The following is a 6979-nucleotide window of genomic DNA, read 5'->3' as shown; positions in this document are numbered from 1 at the left end:
GCCGCCGCCTGGACATTCCTGTGCTCCAGTATCATAAATATGTATGCCATGTTTTCTAGTCTCTACACACGTGAATTCGTGCATCGGAGGAAATAGTGGTGAACTGGATGGCACATTTTAGACCACCCGCAGAATTATGTTTCGGGACCTGAAGTGTGTGGCATTTAAATGCTTGTTTGTGGCGTCCTCTTGCGCAGGGGGGCGCCATTCTTTTTATGCGCTTCCATTACCGGTTCGCTAATCATGTATAATACACATGGTAACATTTGTTCTCTTCATGAGCTTACCATGGAGGTATGAGGGCGCGTAGGCACTTAAAAAGATGATACCCGCATTACACGAATTATTGTCTTTGTTCACGTTCTGCGCACCATTTAGACCTATGCGAACACACACTTCGAACTGTGTGCATTAGGGTGTGCGCTAGTCCATTCCATTAAACTGTTCGTTTTGTCGACATGCGTGAAATCATTTCTATAGACGTGAGCGTAGATATTTACCTGAAATTCTCAGGGAGGGCCCGCTCTCGCCTGAGGTGTTTGTAGCATGAAATGTGCCATCGGAAATACATGTAGAAACAACTAAACGTTGAATTATGGTTTACTCGAAACCCGACCGCGGCGGCCGCGTTTCGATGGAGGCGGAACGCAAAAGGCGCCCGTATGCTGGGCGATGTCACTGCACGTTAAAGAACCCCAGGTGGTCGAAATTATCCCGGAGACCTCCACTACGGCACCTATTTCTCTTTGTTCTTTCACTCCCACTTTCCTCCCTTCCCTTACGGCGCGGTTCAGGTATCCGCCGAGATATCTGACACAGATACTGCGCCATTTTCTTTCCTAAAAAAAAACAATAACAATTTAAATAACAGCGAGGCATTAACTCACGTCATGAAGAATGTTCTTCTTCCCCTGCTTCTGCCGCTTGCACACCGCAAAGAATCCTTCGAAGGCGGATCAGCTGCTTAGCTCTGCATTGTAGATTGTCTTCGTAGTTCATCAGAGTCATTCATCAGGCAGAAGAAAACTGCAACAGCGTAAAATTAATTCATTGTTTCAAAAGCAACAGTTCTTCAGGAGTGCTTCAGACTGATAAGATACTCGTTCGAAAACCAATGATCATGAAGTTTCGACGGACATAGAATGATACTCCAACCCTTCTCTGACAGCAATATCCTCACAGAACTTGAAGCAAACCATGCTTACCTCGTGTTCACTGCAAAGACTACAATCTTTCTCTGCAAAGTTGCACGCTGCTTTGTAGAGAGTTTCAGAGTTTCGCCAAATCCTAACGTTGCAATTTTGTCATCCCTCCGTTCAACTTTCGGTCCACTATCATATTTCCCCGCTAGATGTCTGCTCGTACTTAGTTGCTGCTAGGCAAATGAGAACGCGTCTTCTGCACTTGCTATGGCACACTATCAGTCGAAAGATCAAATGAAATGTCATTCATGACTTCAGTTAAGTGTTTAGTATTCCTCAGCGGATGTCTGGCGTTTAACTTTCTATAGTTTTTTATTATTATTTTGGCCGCCGCGGTGGCTCAGTTATGGCGCTCGGCTGCTGACCAGAAAGACGCGGGTTCGATCCTGGAGGCGAAATTCTAGAGGCCCGTGCATTGTGCGATGTCAGTGCACGTTAAAGAACCTCCGGTGGTTGAAACTTCGGAGCCCTCCACTACGGCGTCCCTCATAGCCTGAGTTGCTTTGGGACGTTAAACCCCCATAAACCTAAAACGTAAACTTTTTCAATTTAGACGGTTACAGGGAAGTGCGGTTGTTCTTGTACTTTGTAATCATATTTGTATTTCTTTTATTGTGTACTGGAGCTTTTCTCAGCCACTATGTGATGTCCTCTTATGAGCCCGTATAGGGTAAATAAATGAAATGCTACACTTACACGTACGTATAGTGATCGAAGCGGGGAAATACACCAAAGACTGCGTCATTGCATGTGCGCAGCAATTTCTTGGTGCTCAGCTAACGCTTGTGCATCTACTGTTGCGAAAATCGTACTTGTGAAATTTATTTTTGTATGCATTGTCATTTTTATACACTAAAAACAATATTTGACTCATGCGAACTGTGGCGGTCGCAATCCTGAATGCTCCACCAGCTGTCCGAAGAATTACTTTTTTGTACCTTGTCTACTCTCAAAGAAAAGCCTCGCGCGTCAGACGTGCCTTGTTTATCGCCCTTATCGGGCCCTTTATTGAAAACATCAGAATCTCGAAAACCTAACGTTGAATCATGATCCTGTATACCCATCGATATCTCCGTTGGCCCGTGTACTGTGCGATGTCAGTGCACGTTAGAGAACCCCAGGTGGTCGAAATTTCCGGAGCCCTCCACTACGGCGTCTCTCATAGCCTCAGTCGCTTTGGGACGTTAACTCTTTCGCTACCGCAGAAAAATGGACGATTTGGAGTGTACGGAAATAAAAATTTTTTTCACAAGAACTAATACACCCAGCACATATTGCAATGCATGAAATTGTAGCTTATTAGTTACACTTCTGAATGAAATAAACAGAAGAGTTGTGTGTGCGAAAGTAAATGAACATTTATTTGTGAAATTTGCTAAAACACAAAAAAAGTATATAGCAAAAACAAAAATTACCGGCTGCACTAAGCCAGAACTTGATTAGAGGAAAACTGGAATATACAAACTGTTGCACATGTTTATAGCTGTCAATATTCACAGTTTCAGCTATGAGAAAAATTTACTGCACTTTCCATGGCCTGTCAAGTCAGGGGTCATGACTGTGGTGCCACTGTGAAGAGCAATCACGGGTGAAGATGTGAAGCAATGGTAGACTGACAGGTGCTTCACATAAGGTTTTATCTTTGTTCCTCCCTTGTTCTCTGATAGCCGAGCTTGCAATTTCTTCTTTTTTTAATTTTTTTTGGTTGGTGTTGAATGGATTCTATGGGAGGATTGGGGGCGTGGACTTCATTTCCCTCATCATACCCGAAGATTTCTTGAATGAGCTGCTCCCTGAAAGCCAGCTGATAAAATTTGGCATTTTAGGCAAGCTCTAAAACATGAGAATCAATGAAATAAGTTTTAGCGATGTGGTTCGAAAGCCAGGACACTTTCCAAGTCTTGCCAATAGATGCTGCCGCCACTGAATCATCCGGGTCCGTTACGTGCAAAAAAAACAAACAAAAAAAGCGAAAAACCAATTTTGAGAAATGATTTTTGATGGCAGAGGACCAGAAGAGATTATTCTGGTATTTCAGTAGAAATAAAGTCGCGGAAGGTCAAGAATTCCAATGTATATGATGATTCCAATGAACATCAGCATCTCCAACAGATTCACGTCTTCCCATGAGCCGTCACGCCGAACTTGCTGAAAATCTTCATCCATGCATACTTATTAGTGTTTCCGCACACGATCGTCATCATTTCCGCCGTGAAGAGCATCAAAAAAAAAAGTCGAGAAGTCGAGCTAATCTCCGAGCGCCGCTCCGCAGCGATGTGCCGATATGGACACCTAGCTGTCGTCTTGGTTGAAAAACGCGACGCGACCTTGAGCATTTGGCAAACTGCCTTCGCCATACGTTGTGAAGACCCTGAAGCACAAAAATAAACCACTCTCATCAATTACAAACCGTATGAACCGCAGAAAACCCACAGCGAACGAAAACAGAACTTGCATGCAAGTACGCGCTGACGTTCCAGGCTCCGGAGGCGAAGTCTCGCTGTCGAAACCGAAATCCGACGTTTGTACATTGTTGCCCGACTAATAACCGCTGCTTTCGTCGCAAAAAACGAAACCGAAACCGGCCGACGTACTCGGTGTCAGCTTTCGTTTTCGAGGAGCGCGCGGCGACGCGGACGCTATTTTCTCCGGCTGACGCCGCTGCGCCCTTTCAAAGTTTTATTTTTCACGGCGCCCCCTCATGTCAAACCACTGAAACCAAGGCTGCAATCGAAAGAGCAGTTGTTGAGCTCGCTAGCTAGATGGCGGAGCACGTACACGACTCTCCAAAATGAACTTTTTTGCGCGAGCGACTTAAATCGATCATATGCGATCGATGGCCTATGGCGCGGTAGCGAAAGAGTTAAACCCCATAAACCAAACCATCTTACACTGCGCAGACGTGTTAACCTCCAGTTCTATACAAATAACTTGCGGGAAGAACATAACGGGCCAGAACAGTTTCCAAACTCAGGTGCTCCGCATCAGATTTCCATGCAGGCCCTTCGATAGCAATACTGGACGCAGCTGCAGTATTCTCGTCAGGCAGGCTTGGCCCAATAGTCCGGAGAAAGAGGACTGGTTGCATCCTGTTCGGACGACATATAAGGAAACCCAGGCTTTTATGTTGACGTCACTGGAGCCACGATGGCGAGAAGCTGAAGCCGAAACAATCTCAGACGAGCGAATAATTGCCCGCTTCAGATGCGCGGCAGATTTCGAACAATTCGAAATCCTTAGAAAAGCTTTCATGCATTTAGGAAAGGTTGCTTCTCTTTTTAACTATCTAGGGGCATCAAAACTTGAAACCTCTACGATGGGTATCGTTATGTCACCTATACCGGGTGTTTTCTTTTAGAAGGTCCAAAATTAAAAAAAAAAGATAAATTGCTTTAGATTTATTTTAGCACTGGCACTATAGTGGAGGCTACGGCGGGCGCCAGGCCAGAGGGAAACTGCTTTAATTAGTTCGCTGATTAACTAAATATGTTAATTAACTTTTTTAATTTTTGTTTTAGGGGATATGTTGTATTCGCAGAATTGGAGATCGTCCTCTAAACAGTCCAACGGAGAAAAAAGATTTTAAATAAAAATTTTTCACGCACGTTACGAGGCGCGAAAAATTCACCCTGGTAGGCATCTTCACACAGTAACGCAGCGGCGGGAGCGCCTCTGACGTAGTTCACTCCGCCCTGCGCTTTGCGTCAGGCGTCCCGGACTGGCGGCCTGCGCTATCGCTTCTTATCTCGCTTCGCTCCGCGGCCTCACGGAATGCCGCGCTGGAACAAAAACGCATTGACACAAAGTGCAGGGCGGAGCGGTCTACGTCACAGGCGCTCACAGACGCTGTGTTACAGTGTGAAGCTGCCTACCAGGGTGACTTTTTCTCGCTTCGTTACGCGCGCAAAAAATTTTCTCATGAAAATCTTTTTTCTTAGCTGGACTGTTTGGAAGACGATCTCCAATTCTGGTAATACAACATAGCCCCTAAAATAAAAATTATAAAAGTTAATTAACGTATTCAGTTAATCAGCGAACTAATTAAAGTAGTTTGCCTCTTACCTGGTGTCCGCCGTAGCCCTCAGTATAGCCCCAGGGTTAAAATAAATCTAAAGAAATTTTCCTTTCTTTAAAAATTTTGGACCTTCTAAAAAAAAACACCCGGTATACTCTATGAATGGCAGAGCTATGAAGATAAGAGGGAGCAGTTGCAGACGCTATTGCCGTAGGAGGTGCCGCACCTGAATTTTGACACGCCCACTTCCATCGTAAAGCACTCTAAAATAGGACAAACGAAGAAAAGAAATGGTACAGTTTCGACGAATTATGCTGCAGACAGACCACGCAAGCCAGAGAGAGAGAGAGAAAGAAAGAAGAACGTAAAGGCAGGGGAGGTAAATCGCTTTGATCCGCGTACAAGGAGAACCGCTGTAGTGCGTAGTCATTTTTACGAATATTCGCAGAGCAGCGAGTAACCGCACAAATATTCCATTCGTATTCGATTCTGTTCTTTTTCGTTTAGATCTGTATTCGATTCATTTTTAGCTACGCTATTCTTAATCGATGGGGTAGCAAAGCCAGTGCATTCGATTAGGTTTCGAGAAAGCATTATTCGCACCCCTCAAGCCTAAGTAACTGAGAGGTACGCCTTGTTCGTTAACATTTTTAATAAATCAAAGGAGACCTCTCAAACTAAGATGATACTCTTCGTCGAATATTATTTTACAAAAACGAGGTATCTTTCCACCGCAATGGAGGAAGAAGAGAGAAAAAAAAAACGATGTGCTTCTGCTTGTCTAGAAGGCACCCCTCTTCTTGGCCGATCCCCCTCTGTGGGTATGCGCCATCCTATGAGGTGAACAACAACAACAACAACAATAAAACTTTGTGAGGTAATTATATTGAGTTAAAGTATTCGCCCGATACCCACCACAGCAAACGTTTTCAATATGCACATAGCCATTCAAAGCTAAAATTTTTTTTGCCCTGAAATCCGCCTTGCGCTTAACGTCGCAAAGTGACTAAGGCTATGAGAGACGCCGTAGCGGAGGGCTCCGGAAATTTCGACCACTTGGGGTTCTTTAACGTGCACTGACATCGCACAGTACACGGGCCTCTAGAACTTCTCTGGAGGAGAAATTCTAGAGGCCCGTGTATTGTGCGATGTCAGTGCACGTTAAAGAACCCCAGATGGTCGAAATTTCCGGAGCCCTCCACTACGGCGTCTCTCATAGCCTTAGTCGCTTTGGGACATGTCGTGTCCGGTCGCTGTGTTGAATGCAGCGAAAGACGCACACGGTACTTTAAGACTTCGTTTATTTAAAGCCGATGAGGGTGCGACCAGCGTCGACCGAGGCAGGAGCCGAACTGGCCGCCCGAAGAAAGGAGGGAGTGGAGAAGCGTCCACGGCAGGGAGTGGCTTCCCAGAACAGGAGGAGGGTGCGGGGGCGCACCGTGGGGGGGGGCATCCGGCGACAGCGTGCGACGAGGGGCAAGCGGTCGTTAGGAGGAGGATGCGAACTGTCGTTAGGAGGGGAATGCGAGTGGTCGTTAGGAGGGGGCGCACACACACAAAAGCAATAAGGGGACACAACACTTCCTTCCCCCTTAGAAAGTTGCCTGGTATCGTGCAGGGGGTCGGCGCTCACGCGTGGAGGCGCGCTGGCTTTGTGCGCTCGGGGGAGAAACACTTGTAGGCTGGCTGTTGTTCGCTGTGTCTCCTAGGTCTGTCCTGGGCGAAGTCTCTTCTTCCGGGAAGAGGTGCCAGGCTATGTGGG

Source organism: Amblyomma mixtum, chromosome 6 (genome assembly GCF_055824585.1).
Source record: "Amblyomma mixtum isolate Tamu chromosome 6, ASM5582458v1, whole genome shotgun sequence".
Taxonomy (NCBI): Eukaryota; Metazoa; Arthropoda; class Arachnida; order Ixodida; family Ixodidae; genus Amblyomma; species Amblyomma mixtum.
The sequence above is the reverse complement of the archived record's forward strand: the minus strand, read 5'-3'. Positions refer to the sequence as shown.